This window comes from Palaemon carinicauda, chromosome 14, assembly GCF_036898095.1.
Source record: "Palaemon carinicauda isolate YSFRI2023 chromosome 14, ASM3689809v2, whole genome shotgun sequence".
Classification (NCBI taxonomy): domain Eukaryota; kingdom Metazoa; phylum Arthropoda; class Malacostraca; order Decapoda; family Palaemonidae; genus Palaemon; species Palaemon carinicauda.
Genome location: NC_090738.1, coordinates 37,962,672 through 37,985,529, shown reverse-complemented (window position 1 = coordinate 37,985,529; position 22,858 = coordinate 37,962,672). Strand labels below are relative to the sequence as shown.

At 40.2% G+C, this 22,858-nt stretch overlaps 1 protein-coding gene across 9 annotated transcripts in view; it reads left to right on the top strand.

The window, feature by feature from the left end:
• The window catches only part of LOC137653525 (zinc finger SWIM domain-containing protein 7-like), a 66,769-nt gene extending 44,203 nt beyond the window's left edge, over positions 1 to 22,566 (top strand). For 5 of the 9 annotated variants that reach the window (XM_068386994.1, XM_068386995.1, XM_068386989.1 and 2 more), the window contains exon 4: positions 8,939 to 9,787. The gene's annotated coding sequence lies outside the window, so the exon portion shown is untranslated. Of the gene's footprint in view, positions 1 to 8,938; positions 9,788 to 21,881 lie in introns of those variants that run through there. The other 4 variants (XM_068386992.1, XM_068386991.1, XM_068386993.1 and 1 more) reach the window with 4 other exon arrangements.
• Positions 22,567 to 22,858: the final 292 nt, after the last annotated feature.

The following is a 22,858-nucleotide window of genomic DNA, read 5'->3' as shown; positions in this document are numbered from 1 at the left end:
ATTTATTTTATAATAAAAATATCATTTTTCCTCCAACGTATGAGACCCCTTTAGATCCCAGAGTTAAGACAAGATGGCTTAAAGACGTGGAGTGAATGCTTTTGAAGCCTACCTTGTCGGCCATCTACAACTTTCTTCTTTAAGAAAAAAAATTCCCATTTTTGGGTTTTAGTACAGCTTTTATTTTGGAATTGGATTTATTCAGGTATGTCTCCTAAATTGTTAAAGCAAGATTTTTTAAGGTTTGTTGGTTAAATAGGCATATTCATGATCAAGTTGGTTCTCATAACAAAATCTAATCTTTGTCACAGTAATAGTTTTCTGTGCAACAAAATCTAAGTTTTCTGTGTTATCTCGTTCGAGAATTGAAGAGACAGTGGAAAATGGAAATGGAAGGTTGTTAAAAGGAGAGGAGGCAAGGAAAAGGTTGGAAGAATATTTTGAAAGTTTACTGAATGTTGAGGATAATAGTGAGGCAGATATAATTGCTGTTGCGGGTGTTGAGGTGCCAGTGATGGGAGATGAGAATGAGAGATTACAAAAGAGGAAGTGAGGAGAGCATTAGATGAAACGAGAGTAGGAAAAGCACCTGGTATGGATGGTGTGAGAGCTGAGATTTTGAAGGAAGGGTGTGTGACTGTACTTGAATGGTTGGTGAGATTGTTTAATATGTGTTTGTTCCGTAACTGGAATACAAATCTACGCTATTTATTTAGGGGTATTACTTTCTGCGAAGCTGAAATGATGAGCCATTAAAATTTAGCGAGGGTTAACTACCCACACTACTAGTTAGCATGGTAGGGTTAAATGTTGCCTTACTTCTATCAGTTGTAGAATTTCTGTCCCAGGGAAGAATCCTTACATAGGGTATTGCGTCCCATCCTTTCTGCCACGAGTCAAGGCCCCAGCGTCAACAATGTCCCATGCGAAAGGATCTGCAAGGAGCTGTCCCTTTGGGTCGATGTCCACACCATGTTGGAGGAGTTCGGACAAGGGCTAAGACCACAGGTCTTCACTTGTACGCTGGACCTAAAGGAGGCATACTTCCCGGTCCAAACCATCCATCTTCTAGGAAGCATTGAAGATTCAGTCTAGACAAACAAGGAACACCAGTTCAGGGCTCTGTGCTTTGGTCTTTCCACAGCACCCATCCTGGACTTACAGGATCAGCTTTTGTGTTCTCCGTTCCTGGACGACTGACTGACCTAAGCAGACTCGGTGGCAACTTTGCGTTAGCACCGGAACTTCTGATCATGGTAATCATGGTAAACCTTGGGAACTCTTCCCTTCTCCCCTCTCAGAAGACTGGTATATCTGGGAATGATTCTAGACACTAATCTCGATAAAACCTTCCCATCAAAGACAGGCGAGAAAAGTCACAAGACCTTTTCTCAAAACGAGAAGAACTCCCAGCCCGGAGTGATTTTTTTTTTTTTTTCCCTAGGGCACCCATCATCTCTGGCCTGTCTAGCCTCCAACAGCCGCCTCAATATTAGTTCTCTCTAGTGGCGGCTTAAGTCCGATTGGAATCATGCCTTTGATTTCCCGGACATTCTGATCCCCATGGGACCAGAAGTTTGGATGAACCTCAAGGGATGGGTGTCAGTGAGAATGTACGAAGTAGTATAACCTTCTCGTCCTTCATCACCCCTCAGACTTGCTGCTGTGCTTACACATCAAAAGAAGGGAGTAGGGACCATAGTGCTGTACCACACGACCACAGGCCTCTGGACAGAGTCCGAAAGTACTATCACTTAAATCTCTTAAGAGATGTAGTCCAACTTTCCAGCCCTTCAACAGCCTCATCAGTTCCCAACAGGCCACTCGGTGATGTGATGTCATGAGCGACAACACCACACACCACATAGAGGCTCACATCAACAAGCAAGAAGGAACTTTCCCGTAGCCTCTTCCCATCTAACTGCATAAACACTAAGATGGACCAAAGTCCGTTCGTTACTACTATCAGCCCGCTTCATTCCAGACCAGAGGAATGTGCTCGCCGACAATCTGTGCACAGCATCTCAGATAAGGTGTACCGAAACGGTCTTTGGATCACCTTGTAGCCGACAAAGTCCCGACTTTAGGGGGTTCTCCAACTATGGATCTGTTCGCAATGCCCCTGAGCCTCAGGCTTCTGCTGCTCCCCAGTCCTAGACCCCAAGGCTCTCTGGCAATAGCATGCCAACACCGGGGGTAGAACAACAACGTTTACGTCTCGTCCCTGTTTTTGTTGGAAGAGAAGGGTACTCAACAAGGCTAGAACATCGGTCAGCCTCTTAAGGGCTCTCATAGCTCTGCTATGGCATTACGCAGAGCGGTTTCCAAACCTGCAGCTCCTGATAGAGACTCCAAAGGAATCATCTCCACGTCACAGACAACCACACTTCTAGACATCTACCACAAGCTTTAGCTTTGCTCTGATTGTATGCCTAGAGACTTCCCAGTACCTCCTCTCTCACAGAGGGTTTTTGCAATAAGTTTCAAAGTTGTCTAGATATCTGAGGAATTCCTTAGCATCAGTCTACCAGGCAAAGTATAACGTCTTCTGTGGTTGGTATCATGGGAAATCGTATCTCTCCACTCGATACCTCTATTCCAGCAATAGCGGAATCCTCGAGTATATGCAGGAGGAAAAGATCCCCTTTCCAGTTTCAGCAGGTAGAGACGATCACTCAACCTTGAGCCTCGCCTTCAAACGGAAAGGAAGGGACTTCCCCTCATCGCTAGATCTTTCCTAACTCATGCGGACTTACAACTTGCCTTTTCCCAGTCAGAATTGAGACCTTCCTCTCGAAACATGGTTTGAGTTCTCCGGTCTCTAAGGAGACCTCCTTACGTTCCACTTCACCAGGTAACAAATTTTCACTTGGTTTAGAAGACAGTGTTTCTACACACTTTGACAGGGGCCAAACGAGTCGAGGAACTAAATGGTCTCTCTTTCGACATCGCCCATCCATGAGAAGGGTGAAAGGCAATGTTTACTTTCGTTCCCGAGTATGTTGCCAGACACAGTCTCCAGAGGTGACAGTTCCCAGACAACAAGTCTCCACTCAGTAATTGATGATCCAGATCATCTGTTACTGTACCTGGAGTAAGGTTTGAAGCTCGCCTTAAGAGAATGGTAACAGCCCACCCAGGTCCCTTCTCTTGTCATCAGCACTGGGAGAGACAAGAGGATCACCAAAACATCATCTCTTCTGGATTTACAGTGTCATCAATTACGCTCTGAATCCAGATCCTCATCCAAGTCGACCCACGATATCATGGCCATAGCTATACCCCTGGCCCTTCTAAGCAGATTTCTCTGTGACGCAGGTTCTACAAGCAAGGGTGTGAATACTCCAGGTGAATTTCACAACCTTTCCCCTGGAAGATGTGACCCAGGGGAACTCGATATGATTTTTATCGGTCCTGTGGTGGCTGCACAACAGCTGGTTGTATACCTCAAGCTCCTTATTGGACAAGTAGCAGAAGGTTGAGGGCACTGTTACCCGGTTTTAGTCTGCGTGAATGAAAAGATTTGACTGGCTCTTATTCTTTTCTTCATCCTCCCCTCTCTTTGGGAAAGCAACATACTGGGTTCTCTGCATAAGCTGACCTCAAACCACTACAGGTAAACCATGCTCCCTTGTGTACCTAGTATTAAGCTAATACTGTTGCGTCCCCATACCCTGGCGAGGTGGTATAGGGAAAGTCTTGGTTACAACAGTTTTTCCTACAAAATGACTGAATAACTTTACCTAGACAGTCACACTTCTAAATACAGTATCTCAACATGCAGCTTACGTAGGCCTGCGCAGGGATTCCTTATTTTGAGTACTAACATACTCGTATAAGGAGACCCGGGTAAGGCCAAAAGCCAGATTGGCAGAACGCCCACCCTTCCTAATGGGTGAGTCACCCCTAAATAAATAGCGTAGGTTTGTATTCCAGTTATGGAACAAATGACAAATTCGTTGATAATTTGTATTTTTCCTAACGATACAAACCTTAGCTATTTATACAAACTTGCCCGCCAGCCCTATCCCCCTTGAAATCCTACCTCCAAGCAAAGTGAGCTAAATCACCGGTGAGTGGGAGCGGTAGCAAGCTAACCCCCCTACCCCCGCTAACTAGCGGTGTGGGTAGTTAACCCTCGCTAAATTTTAATGGCTCGTCATTTCAGCTTCACAGAAAGTAATATCCCTAGATAAATAGCTAAGGTTTGTATCGTTAGGAAAAATACAAATTATCTAAGAATTAGTCATTTTGTGGTGTCAGTGGTACCAGTAGATTGGGTTTGTGCATGTATTGTCCCACTATATAAGGGTAAGGGTGATGTGCAAGAGTTGTAATTCAAGGGGTATTAGTTTGTTGAGTGTGGTTGGAAAAGTGTATGGTAGAGTACTGATTAATAGGATTAAGGATAAAACAGAGAATGCAATTTAAAGTACAGGGTGGTTTTAAAAGAGGTAGGGGATGTATGAATCAGATTTTTACAGCTAGGCAGATATGCGAGAAATATTTAGCAATAGATAGGTTGGTGTATGTTGCATTTATGGGTCTGGAGAAAGTGTATGATAGAGTTGATAGGGAAGCGATGTGGAATGTGATGAGGTTATATGGAATTGGTGGAAGGTTGTTGCAAGCAGTGAAAAGTTTTTACAAAGATAGTAAAGCATGTGTTAGGATAGGAAATGAAGTGAGTGATTGGTTTCCGGTGAGAGAGGGGCTGAGACAGGGATGTGTGATGTTGCCATGGTTGTTTAACTTGTATGTTGATGGAGTGGTGAGAGAGGTGAATGCTCGAGTGCTTGTATGAGGATTGAAACTGGTAGACGAGCATGATCATGAATGGGAGGTAAATCAGTTGTTGTTTGCGGATGATACTGTACTGGTTGCAGACTAGGAAGAGAAGCTTGGCTGATTAGTGACAGAATTTCGAAGGGTATGTGAGAGAAGGAAGTTGAGAGTTAATGTGGGTAAGAGTAAGGTTATGAGATATACGAGAAGGGAAGGTGGTGCGAGGTTGAATGTCATGTTGAATGGAGAGTTACTTGAGAAGGTGGATCAGTTCAAGTACTTGGGGTCTGTTGTTGCAGCAAATGGTGAAGTGGAAGCAGATGTATGTCAGAGAGTGAATGAAGGATGCAATGTGTTGGGGGAAGTGAAGGGAGTGGTGAAGAATAGAGGGGTGGGCAAGAATGTAAAGAGAGTTCTGTATGAGAAAGTGATTGTACCAACTGTGATGTATGGATCGGAGTTGTGGGGAATGAAAGTGATGGAGAGACAGAAATTAATTGTGTTTGAGATGAAGTGTCTAAGGAGTATGGCTGGTGTATCTCGAGTAGATAGGGTTAGGAACGAAGTGGTGAGAGTGAGAACGGGTGTAAGAAATGAGTTAGCAGCTAGAGTGGATATGAATGTGTTTAGGTGGTTTGTCCATTTTGAGAGAATGGAAAGTGACTGTTTACTAAAGAAGTTGATGAATGCAAGAGTTGATGGGAGAAGTATCAGAGGAAGGCCAAGGTTTGGGTGGATGGATGAAGTGAAGAAAGCTCTGGGTGATAGGAGGATAGATGTGAGAGAGGCAAAAGAGCGTGCTAGAAATAGGAATGAATGGCGAGCGATTCTGACGCAGTTCCGGTAGGCCCTGCTGCTTTCTCCAGTCACCTTGGATGACCATGGAGGTAGCAGCAGTAGGGGATTCAGAGTTATGAAGCTTCATCTGTGGTGGCCAAAAGGGAAGGGGGTCTGTGGCACCCTAGCAATACCAGCCTAACTCGCTTGAGTCCTTTGTCAGGCTGGGAGGAATGTAGAGAGGAAAGGTCCCCCTTTTTTTTTTCATTTGTTTGATGTCGTATACCCCCCAAAATTGGGGTAAGTGCCTTGGTATATGTATGTATGTATATACCAAATGTGATTTCTTAAATGAGAATTACATGAATAAATAAATTCTTGTTCCTTCATGAATACAAACCCTTGAGCTTTAGTAAGGGTATATTTTGGTGACAGCTGGTAAGGGGCAGTGAAAAATTATTGAAGTTCTGGCAACTGGGCACATCCAGTATCACTGCGAGGCCTGGGTCTGTCAGCGCTCTATGCCTTCATTAAGATTCTGGCTGTTATGTTGAACAGACTTGTTCCCAGTGCTTGCCAATGAGCCTGAAATTTTGTGCATGAGTAAGGTTTAGGTTGATCTTCACTCTCTGTGTCTGCCATGCTGAGGGCACTGCTACACTTCATATATCCCTTGTGATGTGTGCAGGGGTGGTTGCCCTCCCAGTGGGCAAGATTCCAGATTAGTAAGAAGAAAGCCAAGAGTGATTGTTCAACTGCGGTGTCAGTAAGATCCTTTTTTTCTACTAAAGAAACTTTCCACTGTGGATCATCTTCGCTCAATTCTTCATAGGACAAACCGAAGAAGATCGGTAACCTTTGTTTTCAATGGCATTTGTCCCAGGCAATAGACTCTACTGCTTTTCCTGGAGGGTGGTGGTGGTCTACGCTTCAGAGTTACCTCCTATCGCCAGTTTTAAGAGATCCCAACTGTTGAGCTAGCTCCAGCTAAAGGGCTCTGTAAATCATACGAAAAGCGTCATTGAAGGAATGTTGCGCCATAGCCCTCTTTGCCACCCCTAGGCATTTATTCATATGACAAGGACTTTGTCTCTGAGGACTCGCCACCCCTAGGCATTGGTTCCTATGACAAGGACTTTGTCTCAGAGGGCTCGCCACCCCTAGGCATTGGTTCCTATGACAAGGACTTTGTCTCTGAGGGCTCTCATTACTCCTTTGGGAGTGAAGCAAGCAGTTTCTTAGGTTTTAGTCCTGTTGATTGTCCTGCTTTGACCAAATGAATGAAAAGCGCTCTTGTATCTCTCCCAAGATCTCATTATAACAAGTAAATGTATACTGTACATTTGGGCTGAGATGAGGAAGCTAAATGTAAGTAAAGAGAAAGAGCTAATAGTTCAGACGAGTTCTAGTACCCATATGTCTCCAGATCCCTATGCTGTAGTTTTCCCAACCTTGGAGACTAGTTCTTGTATGTAGAGCTTCAAAATATTAAGGCTTTATCTCTGAGTGATTTATTTAGGGAAATTAGATCCATTTTCAACTTTATTAAATGCTAAGATTGAGAAATTTGAAAAATGTGTCAATCATGTGTTCTTGATAGTACCTTCACTATTCTCCTATAGTAAAGAATGAATGGTTTGTATGGATGTAGAAACAAATGCATTTTATGGTTAAGAATACTGATCATCAGATCTTATTCCCCTTGTTTCAAAAAGTCCCTTTAATCAAAAGATACTCTTTTAAACCTGCTTCCAATTTATCAACTGACACCTTATTGATGAAAGTTCTGCCTGACCTGCATGCATATGGACCATGAATAACAGTAATGGATTAAAGATATTCAATTTTTAACCTTCCACACTCCAGGATCAATCTTCTAGGGATACTAATGATTTCTGTTAAACATTATTCCCTATCTAGGGCAACAATCACATGGCCTGAAAACTTCTCTTTATTGCTTTACTATTTTTACCTTGAAGCTGTTCTCTGATGAACAATGTTTACCTTGAAGCACTCCTCTGATGTACATTGGATTTATAAAAGTTTTGAGAGTATGATTCATTCAAGGTACAGAATATCCTTTTTTTGTGAGGTAGGCCAGTACAGTAATGGGCTGTCTCAATTCTTACTGACATTTTTGTTGACATAGCTTTTACACTAAAGAGGTTAATTAACAAAAACAAGTCTCACAAATACATATAAAACTTGAGGGATGTTGGATATTTAAACATCTCTACAAAAAGTACAAACTTTATTAACAATGACAGCTATAAAACAACTTGCCATGAAACATTAGGAAGACTGGGAATCCATTTTTAAATATATTAATGTTATTGTTATTCCTTAATCTCACCAAACAAATTGCAATTCGATTTTATAATAAAGTTTGGTTTGAGTCAACAGTTATTATAAATTAATTAGCTAGAATAACAAGAAAAGGAAGCTCAAGCTTCTTCAGTTTGTAATGGTTCTATTAATTTACATGAAACATTTGAAGAATATGGTTATATAACTAAGTAACTTGCATTCCAACAGTTGAAGCAAAATAGCACCATGAGATGTTTCTGTACTATCTACTCTAAAATGATGTTTTATTATTTATTTCCACTCCAGTCAAAGTTAGATGTAACAATGTCCATCAAATAAACCAATTAATCACTTTAACCTTATTCTAAACAGAGGCTCAATTCACACCTACTAGAAAATTATTAAAAGACTGATATAGTCCTCTCACTGCCTCTGGTCAAGATTATACTCAACAGTCGACACTGCTAGTTTAAACTTCCATGTACTGTAGATGTTTTGTTTGCTCACACACTATTAGTAGTACTTTGGTTTTAATCTGGTCACAAGGGGTTTGCTTTAACTTAGAGTGTATTTTTTGTCATAGTTAAGGTATTTTTTTCCAGTAACTAAGGTTTATTGTCATTATCACATTTTCTTTATATAAATATTTTGTCATGTATTGTTTAGTAGGGTGTACTTCTTAAGTGTTCTGAAGCAGTCAGTTAGTGTAGTGCAAAATCTTAAACATGCAAGCACAAGGACCATCCCAATATCTTTAAATTTTTGACAGCCAGCATTTTCTTGTACTTTATCCTCAATCTTTTAAACTCTGAATAGGAAAAAACCTTCCAACCTTATTCTAGCCAAGTCAGTGTTTCTCTTCAGGTCTTATTGCTTTTCTTATACACTAGATCTCTAACCACTAATTCTCTCCTAATTTCCAGTGACCAATCTAGAGGTCTTCAATTTGGAAATGAGATAAAGTTTTGCCATCTTCAAGTTTTTCTTTCCTGGTTGAGCCCATCTCAAATTCTTTGGAGTTATTAGTGTCTCCCATTTTCTATACACAAATCCTCCTCCACTCTTTCAGATACCTTTGAGTTGTACCCTCACAATCAGCAGGAAAGATGCAAGCTTTTGATTAAGTATCCTCCATGCTGCAGATGGTTGTTCAGGAAATTTCCCCATAGTTTAATGTACTACAAGTTTCTTCCTTGTTTTGAAGGCTGTAAGGTGAGAGACCAATTACAGCTGTTATTAATTTCAAATTTATTTTCAGAAAGTCTGGAGTTCTGATCAGTCTCTGAACATTACTAGATAAGCTCAACATCCATGGCTTGCTTAAACTTATTAGCTTGGCTCTTTACTTTCATTGGTATCTACATGACTTAGTAGTTAATACTTTAGGAATTGGTTTATGGTGCATCAGATTCTTCAGAAATTTTAGTTCTTGGGTCTAAAGTGCAAACTGGAGAGTCAGAGACCTGGTTCCTTTTACATAAGCATTATACTGGGTAATATAGATGGACACAGGGACAATATTGGTGTGTTCTTCAAGACTACTTTTTATTTTCAGGATACCATCTGGGAATAATGGTTTCTTTCCAGTCAATTTGTCTGCATTCACACCCTCAACTTATGCTGGAAAATAACCCGAGGTACCAAGACCAATGGAATCTTTTGAAAGGAGTTCTTTCTGTACATGCTCATCTGCTAATGTTTTCTGATACCTTCAAGTAAGGCATTTAGTTCATCCTTTAGATTTTTACAAAGAAAGGGCATATAGTTAAATGGAGAATGACAGTTGCACATTAAATAGTAAGGAAGCTTCATTGTTGCAACTACAAGACGTTTCTCAGGTGTAAATTCTAGTTAGCTAACATTTTCAGACTTTGTGAGACACCTGGTTTTGTTGTTGGACTAACAAGCAAAGGGTATTTAGTTAGATGAAGAATGATGGCTGCGTAAAAATTTTATTACAGGTTGTCATAGTAGGCCTCAAAACACTTACGATTATATCGTGCCTACTCTGGAGTCACAGCTAGCAACACATTAACCATTGCTTACCTTGAAAAATCAGGGAAGAACAGTCAAATTGTAACCAAATGGAAGTCATGATCTTAGCTTGGCCAGAGAGAAACCAGATCACTATTATACTGTTGGTTATTCTGGGCTGCTTTCACTGTTGAAGCTTGTAGACTTTCCAACTAGTGTAGTTTACAGCATTTCTAATGATGATAACACAATGTAACAAACTTTTTGATTCCCACTTTTTCTTCTTGAAGATAGACATGGAGTATGAAACATTCTTGTTGGATGATGTGATGGTATCTGGAAATGCACATTAAGGGCTTAGGTCTTTAAGAATTTAATTTGGAAAGGCTTTTTATAATTTCAGTTTGCTGAAAATTCCATAACTTTGAAGGTATTTGTAATTTTTCCAACTGTACAAACCTGTGTCCTTTAATAGGAGTATGACTTTATCAAAGTTGGCAAGGGAGTTATTTTATTTCATACTCTTCCTGTAAACTAATGGTGCTATTCATTCTGTGAAAGCTGCTCATAGATGTGAATTTTATTATTAAACCTATTCTCCCTAGTAAAAATTTGGTTGAATATCTATATATTAAAAATTTAAAGATTAATTACTGTCAAAACTTTTCAAGAGTAAAATTTTCTGCCTATTGCTAATAGACCTCTTGACAGACTCTGCCACCTGTCAAAATTCTTGTCTGGGGGAATCTCTGGCAGACTGCGTCATCTGTCAATTTTACCTGCCAGCTTTTGAGCATGTCTTATTGATTACCTCTCCCCCACCATCCACTGTTACCCAGTTATTCTTTTCACATCTGTGGAAGCAGCAGCATGCATAGCAATTGCTCCCACATTTGGCTCTCTTTTTGACATCTTTGAGTTTCTTCCAGCACTTATATTTTTTAGTACGGACTTCCGCATTAACCCTGGAGTTTGGATTTTTTTTTATTCTGGGGTTGGCCTTGGCCTTCAACTTAGATTATGTCAGATCATGCCTTAGACATAAAAAGACCCAGCACCTTCTGTAGATACCTCACCAGGCTAAGTAGAAAGCTTCATTTTGACACATGCATTGTGTATATGTGAGTGTGTTGAATGTGACTTAGTTATTTCTTGTAACAAGTGTGAGTCTTGGCCTCTGAACCAGAAACGGTCATACCATCAACAAAGGAAACTTATTGAGCAAGAGATTATATAGAGCCCAGTAAATACCTAGGTCTGTTACACCTATGGGGTGTAGAGATAGGTCCACAGAGAGGAGTGTTACAGAAAGGGTTGTGTTGGATGAGACTTACTAAAGATAGATTATCTATTATGACCTCATCCTCGGGTAGGTCAGGCTCTCCAGATAATCCTGCATCAAAGGAGAAGCCGTGTCCCAGAATTCCACTTCAGTTACTCAGTCCCCAGATAACAATCTTGCTCAGGATTTAAGGTGACATAGTACTTCTCCCACCTTGCCTGAGAAGATTAGGAGTCCTCTGAGTCCAGATAAATAGAGGTCTGAGATTCTTTATGAGGGGACATAGGAAGTAGAGTACTCGAGTTTTGCAGCAAGGTGCATCAGACAATCCATGCGATAGAGCGACCCATGAGTGTTTCTTTCCTCCCAGTGCCTTGAAGCCCTTTAGTTGCTTTGGGAGGTCGCCGTTTCTCATTTCTATCTCTTAATAGATTGTCCTTTTTTAGACCACCTGGCCCTGCCTTTGAGATGCTATCAACTACTGAAGGCAGAAGCAAGACAGGATTCAGGTTCCCTTTATTTCTTTTCCTTAGGAGAGAGGTGAAGTAGCCAAGTCACATCGAGATCTACAAGCAACATCTTGTTAGGATCGCAGCTGACGAATTTGGACCCCCCCCCAACCAACTGAAGGAGAATTCGCCTCCTTCACTGGAATATTCACCTGAAGATTCGCTTAAAGCTGACCCATCAGAGACTACGAAGGAACCTTAACCAGATCATGGAGCTTATGAGGAAAGTTTGGACGAATACTAATCTAGCAGAACTCTACCAGCAGCAGCAAAGAATGTCCAAGTCATCACCAGAGAGCAAGAGTACAATTAAGAGACCCTACAGTCAGTCCCTGATCCTGGAATCTTCTACAAGGAACTTCTGTTTCTGGCAGTGAAGGCTATCCACAAACTGTTTCTTGTGAAATCTAAGAAGCCATCACTCACTAGATTTGTTAAGGTGTTGGTACCTGCAGTTTAGGAGCCGATGCCCGAGTGGACATATGAACTAGAATTAGGAGGGAAGTTCTTGTACTCGAGTGCGAATTTGGGCAAAGAAAGGAGGTATTCTTCCCTAGATTAAGTCTCCAGTAGACCAGTACCAGCTCCACTGAATTTGATCCTGGGTGACATACTTTCAGGTAGAGGGAGATCAACCAGGGCTCTGGTTAGCATTCAGTGGAGGATTGCCAAAAGCTGGAAACATCCATCATGGTCATCCAGGAAAATGGTAACATGGTCACCTTTAGGTTTATTCTCGCCGCTTTCATTGCAGAGCCAGGAACTCTGGATGACTAGTCCACGCTATCTGCAGTTGGCCAGTTCCATCAGTCTGCACCTTTACAGTTAAGACTTACACCAATAAACCCTTTCTCAGTGTAAAGATGAGGGAATTTTACCTTAGATTCCTCCTTTGATGGCTCATCAAAAGACTCCCAAGATTCCTCCTTTGATGGATCATCAAAGGACTCCCAAGTCTATCTCGTCCCTTCAATTCGGAGGAATTACTTTACAGGTAAAGAAGGATATGATACATGACCTAATAAAGTCCCTCCAGAATAGCTACAGCAGGATTGTCAAGACAAGACAACACGAGGGATCTGCCTTTTAATAGAGACACTCAGCGGACAGGAGAATTCGGCTAACCCCAACAAGAAATTCTCTAGAGGGGGAAAGTCTTTGGATAAGAAGGGTTACCCACCTCCCTTGTGCAATTTAGTTGATGGATTGCCTGCAACATAGTAGCAAACCTGGAGAACATTAGGTACAGGTCATGGGTTGTCCAAGTTCTGGAGAAACGTTAAAAAATTCTGTTAAGGCTACAACTCTTACTTTCAGCTCGCCAGCTATTCATCAGTTACTCCATGCACAGCAGGTATGGAGAGGTCCTCAGGTTTCTATAACTTTATGTTTGTGGTCAGGGAAGCATCGTGAGCCTGGAGACCAAATATTGATCATTTCCACCTGGACAAAATTGGTGTGGCAATTCACAACCCCCTGCTTCGGTCTTGCCACAACTCCGGACGTTGAGGTACCTGAATGATGGGCTGTCACTTTGACACTATAATCTATTTGGGAATGATGATAGTCTCTTATTTGGGAACTTTCCCGACATGAAAGAAGGATTTTCTATCATTTAATGAATTTCGGAGAATTTCCTTTTGTCATCAGAGCACGCCTGAATGAGGCTACTGGGTCTCCTATCCATACTTGCATTAATAGTCCCAAGAATCAGGAGAATGAGAAGCCTGCCATTTGCTCTTTTCAAAGGTTAGAACCAAAGAAGACCCAGTGACACCAGTAAGGGGGAACAAGAATCTGTCATGGTGGAGGGATAACGACAACTTTGAGAAGGGGAAGTTTCTAGAGTTTGTCTCTAACTCTAACACCTTTCACAGGTACATCAGAATTGGGGTGGGGAGCTTCTCTGGATGCCAAATTTGCTTTGGTACTCTGGATGTCAGAACAGAAGATGACTTCAATCAACTAGAGGGAACTGCACGATAGGGGAAGCTCTAATAGCCTTTTAATGAGAGCATTTGTCAGTTGTGGCATTCTGCTGTGATAATTCAACAGTGGGGTCTTACCTATGGAAAGAAGGGGGAACCAGATTCTGGAAGCTGAACAACCTAGCACAGGATTCAAGAGTTGGCAGAGACCAACCACACCATTCCCCCTCCCCCCCCAGTTCATAGCAGGAAAATCAATGTGATAGCAATGTCATGAGTTGAAGGGATAAAGTCAGACGGAATGACGCTCGGTGCAGGAAGTGAACAACAGACTTCTATGCCAGTGGCCACAATAGATCTTTTCGCAACATCGCAGAATTTCCGACTCCCCACATACTTCAGTTCACCAAGGGATCCACAGGTGGCAGGAGTTGATGTCATCTGCATTCACTCCAATATGATGGTCAGGGATGTCATAGAAAAACTTTGGATTTCAACGGTGTGAACTGTGATTCTGATTGCTCTGTTCTGACCTCTAAACAGAATAGTACGTAGATCTGACAGGGCTCCAAGAGGTTGCTTGTTCAGACACACTTCCACCAGTACCTCCTGCAACCATTTAGCTGCCTGGACAATATGTCTTGCCAAGAGGAGAAGAATCTCTACAGCAGTGATAAATGGTAGAAGACCTAGCACCAATGTAAACTACCAACATAAGCGGGTGGTGTACAGGTAATGGTGCAGATCAAAGGCACACCATCTCAAACCCTGCAATTCTCCTTTTCCTCCAGAGACAAAGCTTGTCATCTATTTTTACGATTGCTTCGATAAATTTTTCAAGGACCTTTCATGATGAACCTTCTCAGATCTTTTGAAATTAGAGGTTTTGAGAACTAACATTTCTCCGCTGCACTGGAATCTGGACATGGTTTTTTGGTTGAAATAGCAACACCTTGCAAACCTTTGGGTTCTGGTAGCATGAAGGACTCTTGAGTTGATTTAGCATCATTTGCAACATTATGAAGGTAGGGAGAACTAACTACAAGCCATTTCAGCAGTGTCAGCAGCAACAAACTAGACAGAACTGCTTGGTTTAGTACGAGACTGAATACCTGTCTAGGTTAGTTTGGTACCATACCTTTCATATCTTGTGTAAGAGAAGAGCATCCAGGAGAAGAGGGAAGAGTGTAGTTCATCTTCCAGAATTAAACAGAGCACTGGTAGAGCAAGAACTAACTCCTATAACAAGGCATCTCCCCCTTCTGGGTTGGTGCTCAGCCCAATTCACACACTCCTCGCTTATCAAGCGGGGAGAGGTTGATCAGTCTCTCACACGGCTTATCAATCTGTCTTCCTAGACTCTTTGGAAGTAGTAGCAAATCCTAAAATATCTCAGGAAGACACGGCAGAGGAGGAGTACGCTTTTCTTCCCAGCCTTCGTATAGGTCATGTAAACTAACAACGAAGCTACTACAGTACTCTCTCTAAGAGCAGCAGACACACAACTAGAAAGTTTCCACACCCTTCAGCGCCTCTAAAAATGAAGCAAGAGTTGGAAAGACACCGTTGGAGCTGCCTCAGAAGTGGTGGCGACAAAAATTTCTTTGGCCAATGAAGCACCTTTGATGCCTAAGAAAGGCCAACTGCCTTTGTTTCAGGTTGCCAGCATCACCTAACAGCCACACGAGAGAGTCATGTCCCCCGCAAACTGACCAATGGCAGGTATATATAAAAACCTGCCACACATACGCAGCTATACCCTGAAAGAACTGTATATCCTTGTACTATTTATTAATTTACCAATTTTATCCAACCACAACAGCACATCTGCATCCTGTCCATTCAGTATAGAAAGAGAAAGCAAAAATTATAAAGTAAAATTTTGAGGCAGAGACTGCATGGTTATGCATGTACTGCTTGCGACCAAAGTCAAAAGTGCTAGTCGTGCTGACTGACAGTGGGGCAGGTCTCCCTCCTCCCATTTGCTGGTAGTATTATACTAACTACCTTTTAAATTTTAACTCCCATTCTTACTTTGTTGAAGTCATGCTCCTATCAAAGACTGGTTTGTATTTGTATAGGAAAAATACTTGAAAACATTAAAACATGTTCTGTACTGTATTTAAAATTAAAGATATATTATACCACAATCTCAGGTAACGCTAATTCAATAATGTATGACAAAAAGTATATCTAGCAATAAAACATGCAGAAGCCAACAAATAGTACACCAACATAAAATTTTATACAGGCAAGTTTTGCAAAATATATTGTAAAGGAGTAAAGTTAACTTAACCAAATGTTTCCCTTAACAATGGCAATGGTTTGAATGTGTTTAAATCTAAACCAAACTACAATAGACACAACTGTATTTTCAAAAGATATGTGCAAATAAGGTCATTTAGAAAAAAACTTTAAATACTGTAACTAAAATCACCACATTTTACATTCATAACAGCAAAAATTACATGTAACCATTGTAAATTTTACATATATTGTAACTCTTCAGAATATAATTTTAGAATAAAAGATTACTTAACTATGTGTATAACTTTACATACCATAAATTGATTTGTAACAAAGAATTAACACTGCTTATTTACTGAAACTAGGGTTTGCAAATTAAGTTAATGTTACATAAACACAATTTTTATACTTGACTGGCGGAATAGCTTAAGACTAGCTAAATATTAACTTGAAAAATTCTACTGCAAGGTTTTACAATTTTCTGAAGTATGTTAGTAGAATTAAATCTTTACTGGGGCATGTTGATTATGAGGAAACTATTTGAACTGAAAAGAAAAATTCACACCCCAAACCTCAAACAATATATTCAAACATTCTTTTGCCCCAGAGATTGAACAACTATTAGGTCATAAAACTTGATACCCTTTATGTAGCAAAGACAACCAAGTTAGTTTACTCCATTAATGTCATTTATCCACACATGGGAAAAAACATGTCTTAAGAGGAAAAAATAGAGGGCACAAGTTTAGCCCCTAGTTCAGTGATAGTGTTAATATTGGGAAAAGGACAGTTATACAATTTTGTAGGAAAACATTATCCAGGTATGGTATAAAGCCAGCAGAGCAGGCAATTTGGATTATACAATATAGTCATTTCAGAAAAATCTCAAAACTGGCAGAATTCCCTCCTCAGATTGGTAATTAGTATATCTTTGTTAAACCTGGTCCGGTATAGGAGCAAAAGTGATGACTCTTACCAGCCTGAACATGGAAATGTCACTATCCCTAGGCTATGCTCATATTAGAGTAAATGATAATTGGGCATAGGGGAACATATAGAGAAAAATTTCCAACCGTTTAAACAAGAGGCAGCCAAAGTAGGCGAGTAATGCTTGCCGCTAAAGTCAAAAGTGAATGTATAACGGACTGACAAGTGGGCAGGCAGGACTTCCCCGCCACCTGCCAATAGTTACTGTATAACTACCTCATGAAATTAACAGAGGAGAAAGCTGTAAATATGAGTATTATATAGTTTGGTATGCACCAACAAATGATTCCCCTGAGGGAAGGAGAGATGAATACTATGAAGAACTGAAGAGTATAATAGATGAGATCCCAGAGAGATATGAAAATTGTTATTGACGACTTCAATGCTAAAGTTGGAAGGAATAATCAAGGAATAGAGAATGTGATGGGTGTCGAGGGTCTTGGCGAAGTTGCAAATGAAAATGGAGCACATTTCATAAGTTTCTGTTCAGAAGAAAATCTGGTTATTAGAGGGACTCTTTTTCAACACAAGAACATCCACAAGTGTACATAGACTTCACCATGTGGCAATTACAAAAATCAATACATCACATTGCCATTAATAAAGAGAGAAGGAGGATTCTGAGAAATGTAAGAAGCTATAGAGGTGCAGATATTGGTAGTGATCACTAGCTCCTCAATGCCAAACTTAAATTAAAACAAAGCACCCAACAGAAAGATAGATAGAATACCTAGGTTTAATACAACCAAGCTTTTAGAAGAGCAGAGAAACATTTGCAATTTAATGTAGGAATCGATTTGCAGTCTTAGAGACTTTAAGAGACGAAGAATGGTGTGATATTAAGAACATACATTAGTCAGTTGGTAGAGAAAGCCATGGATATCAGATGATAATTGGGATACTATAAAAAGGAGACAAAGACAAAGACAAATTGATTGTTGAAAGTTCTCGAGGAAGTAATGAAAATTACACAGTAGAGCCAGTAGAGCATGCTAAGTTTTCCAGTATTGATAGTGAGGTCAAAATAAAAGCCAGGAATGACTGGAGAGAAATATTTAGACAGTAAAGCAGATGAAGTGACAAAGCTATGAATTCAGGAAGTGGCTATGGTGTAAGAATTTCTCATATAATTATTAATGAAATCTCGACTGGGGCAAAGAAGCAGCATATACCCATCATAAAGAGAGATGACTCTGTTACAGCAACAGAAGATGAAGAAAGACAACATTGGATGGAACACTTTAGTGAGGTTATGAATAGGAGATATGAAGGGAATAATTTGACTGATATACCTGAAGCTGATGAAGACCTTGATGTGCCCAAGAATGAATTCATTGTGTTTGAAGTAGAAGCTATCATTAAAAAACTCAAGAGATATGGAAAGCCCCTAGAAACGATGGAATAACTGCCAAGAGGTACTGGCTGAAAAGGAAATTACTCCCAGAATACATCACATACATATACCAAGGCACTTCCCCCAATTTTGGGGGGTAGCCGACATCAACAAATGAAACAAAAACAAAAAAGGAGACCTTTACTCTCTACGTTCCTCCCAGCCTAACAAGGGACTCAACAGAGTTCAGCTGGTAGTGCTAGGGTGCCACAGCCCACCCTCCCCCGTTATCCACCACAGATGAAACTTCATAATGCTGAATCCCCTACTGCTGCTACCTCCGCGGTCATCTAAGGCATCGGAGGCAGCAGCAGGGCCTACCAGAACTGCGTCACAATCGCTCGCCATTCATTCCTATTTCTAGCACGCTCTCTTGCCCCTCTCACATCTATCCTCCTATCACCCAGAGCTTTCTTCACTCCATCCATCCACCCAAACCTTGGCCTTCCTCTTGTACTTCTCCCATCAACTCTTGCATTCATCACCTTCTTTGGCAGACAGCCATTTTCCATTCTCTCAACATGGCCAACACATTCATATCCACTCTAGCTGCTAACTCATTTCTTACACCCGTTCTCACTCTCACCACTTCATTCCTAACCCTGTCTACTCGAGATACACCAGCCATACTCCTTAGACACTTCATCTCAAACACATTCAATTTCTGTCTCTCCATCACTTTCATTCCCCACAACTCCGATCCATACATCACAGTTGGTACAATCACTTTCTCATATAGAACTCTCTACATTCATGCCCAACCCTCTATTTTTTACTACTCCCTTAACTGCCCCCAACTCTTTGCAACCTTCATTCACTCTCTGACGTACATCTGCTTCCACTCCACCATTTGCTGCAACAACAGACCCCAAGTACTTAAACTGATCCACCTCCTCAGGTAACTCTCCATTCAACATGACATTCAACCTTGCACCACCTTCCCTTTTCGTACATCTCATAACCTTACTCTTACCCACATTTACTCTCAACTTCCTTCTCCTAATCGGCCAAGCTTCTCTTCTGTGTCTGCAACCAGTACAGTATCATCCGCAAACAACAACTGATTTACCTCCCATTCATGGTCATTCTCGTCTACCAGTTTTAATCCTCGTCCAAGCACTCGAGCATTCACCTCTCTCACCACTCCATCAACATACAAGTTAAACAACCACGGCGACATCACACATCCCTGTCTCAGCCCCACTCTCACCGGAAACCAATCACTCACTTCATTTCCTATCCTAACACATGCTTTACTACCTTTGTAGAAACTTTTCACTGCTTGCAACAACCTTCCACCAACTCCATATAACCTCATCACATTCCACATGGCTTCCCTATCAACTCTTATCATACGCTTTCTCCAGATCCATAAACGCAACATACACCTCCTTACCTTTTGCTAAATATTTCTCGCATATCAGCCTTACTGTAAATATCTAATTCATACAACCCCTACCTCTTCTAAAACCACCCTGTATTTCTAAGATTGCATTCTCTGTTTTATCCTTGATCCTATTAATCATTACTCTACCATACACTTTTCCAACTACGCTTAACAAACTAATACCTCTTGAATTACAACACTAATGCACGTCTCCCTTACCCTTATATAGTGGTACAATACATGCACAAACCCAATCTACTGGTACCATTGACAACACAAAACACACAAACAATCTCACCAACCATTCAAGTACAGTGACACCCCTCACAGTCTCAGCTCTCACACCATCCATACCAGACGCTTTTCCTACTCTCGTTTCATCTAGTGCTCTCCTCACTTCCTCTATTGTAATCTCTCTTTCATTCTCATCATTCTCTCCCATTATTTTGTAGAATGTGGCATGAAATGGTAGTTAGGAGTGTTGGTGAAAATGGCAAAAAAAAAAAAAGGAGACCTGACTGATCGCAATAATTACAGAGGCATAACACTTACGTCAGTTATGAAAATATATGGTATGCTTATTCTAAAGAGACTGGAAAGAAAGATTGATGAAAAGCTGAGAGATGAACAAGCAGAATTTTGAAAAGGTAGAAGTTGCACTGACCAAATTTTCATTTTGAGATGTGCAGCAATGCGTAGAAAATAGAAATCCCCTTTTTATGGCATTTGTAGACTATGAAAAAGCCTTTGATAGTGTGCAGCCGCCAATTTTGTGGAAAGTCATGTATTATGGAATTCCTTTTAAATAAGTGAATTTGATTAAGTCTGTTCATGAGCATAGCAAGTGCAAAGTTAATGTTAATGAGTCCTATCAAATGGATTTCCAGTGAACAGCGGAGTTAAGGGAGTATGTTGTCACTTATGTTTTTTATTCTTTTCATGGATTTTGTAATGCATAGAACAGTCAGAGATGGTGGAGAAGGATTGGACTGGATTGGTGATAGGAAACTAGCAGACCTAGAGTATGCTGATGATGCTGCCCTTGTTAGCAGAACGCCACAGGATTTGCAATGCGTGCTTACCAGAATGTATGAAATATCACACAAGGTTGGGCTCAAAATAAAAAGAAGACAGAGATGATGAGAATGGAGTAAGCAACGGAAGATGAAGCATCATTGGAAGGAGAAAAGATTAACGAGGTAGAATCATTAAAGTATTTAGGAACTATGATCTACAATACAGGGTGTTTAGAATTAGAGTTTAGAGAAAGATTAAAAAAAAAAATCAAACAATGGCTAGGTCAAGTAAAATTTAGAAATTAAATTACCTAAAATTACATAAATAATCAGACTATACATCAGTTTAGTGAGATCGGTGTTACTCTATGGACACGAGTCATGGTATGACAATGAAACAATCTCCAATAGAATTAGTAGATTTGAAAACAGAACCCTCAGATGGATATTGGGAGTTAAAGGGCAGGACAGGATTAGAAATGAAACTACTGTATAATAGAGATTACTCGAGTGCCATATGTGGATGAGATCATGATGAGGGGTAGATGGAGATGGTTTGGATATGCTCTTCACGCTCCCCAAGAGAGATTAGTTCACCAAATGTTTAGCTGGGCTCCAAAAGGCACTAGAAGAGTTGGAAGACCCAGGCCTACATGGCTGAGGATTAAGAAGCTCAAAGTAGATGACGAATGGAAAGGTACTGAATTAAAAGCTCAAGACAGAGACGACTGGTAAAATCTAACCGAGGCCTTTTGTGTCAATGGGCATAGGAGATGATGATGATGAAATTCTAATGGTTGTTCCAGCTTTGTTGAGCGGTCATACTCCTATTTGAGCATGGTGGTTTGCATTATGTAGGAACAAACTACATTAATAAAAAAAAAAAAAAAAAAAAATACAACACAATGTCAAAATAATTATCATGTAAAAAGTATACTGTAGTGTACTATGTAATACATATATTCTACCGTAAAAGACATGCAAAAATAATTAGACCACAGAGCCTGTACTCACCATCTCCTCCATTCCTTGAACAATTAAAACGGCAGACTTGATCATGCGGCTCTGTATTACTACAAAAGATTAAGGTCAGCCAATCCTCCCATGCTTTAAATATATGCAGGCCTTGCTATGTATAATTTCTCAGAAAAGCATAGTCTTGAGTATTTGAAAATTTCATACTTGCTGGGTACCAGTTTGCTGATCTTGATTTTGCCATAATTTTTCAAATCATATTTCACCTTGATTTATGCACTTGCATGATCCAACCAACTTCATTTCTTTTTCAGGAACTACTTGACACTGGACAGAACAGATGGCTTGGAAGTGAAAGTTACCGACTTTGCTGGTTGGAGATTGAGTGGACGAGTTTGGAATGCTGGGTGGAGATTGAGTGGACAAGTTTGGAACATTTCATGCACTATGTAAATAGTTACTGTACAGTATATACTTTTTTAAATGATACAGATTAGTAAAGTGAATCTCTGGATAAGGAGAGGATGTGTTTTAAAAGTGGGAAGTCTGCATATACAATACAAAAATCATAAAAACAATGAATACTGTAACCGTTTGATAAAATTCACCATGATAAACTTGACACATTGTTATTAGTTATGACCTTACTAAATTTAACATCTGGACAGTACAATACATCTTCATACCTATAAGACTGACAAACTTTTAACACTAAAACTAAGCACCATTAAATCACACTCGTGATCAGCTCTTCCAAACCACAGTAATAAAATCAAAGCACATCAGAACTATGGATAAAGAATGATGCAGTCTCATATAATTGTATAACAAATTATTTTTACTTGGAAAATACAAACTTTTACTGTAGTTACCTCACTCAATTAAGGTGGTAAATTGTTACAATATACTGTATAATAAAGATTTCTGTATTTGTTTACTAATAATAATGTTCTCCATTTACAGTCAGGCCTGTTATGTATGAAAATTATCCCAAACATAAAGCACTGTCACTGGTAAAGGATACTGACAAAAGTGTTTGGCGACATTTGTCTCTGTTAGGTTTATACAGAACTTGATACAAAACAGCAATAATAAATACAGTATACCCTATTAAAAACTGTCTGACTTCAACCTTCAGTGATGTATTCTCTAAAACCGTAATATCTCAAAATCAATTTAATTTTGTCCCGTTTTATCATTACAGTATTACTGTATAATTAACAACCAATCTCATTCTTAATTCTAACCACAAAGAGTAAGAACACAATCCAGTTACCCATTACATTAAATG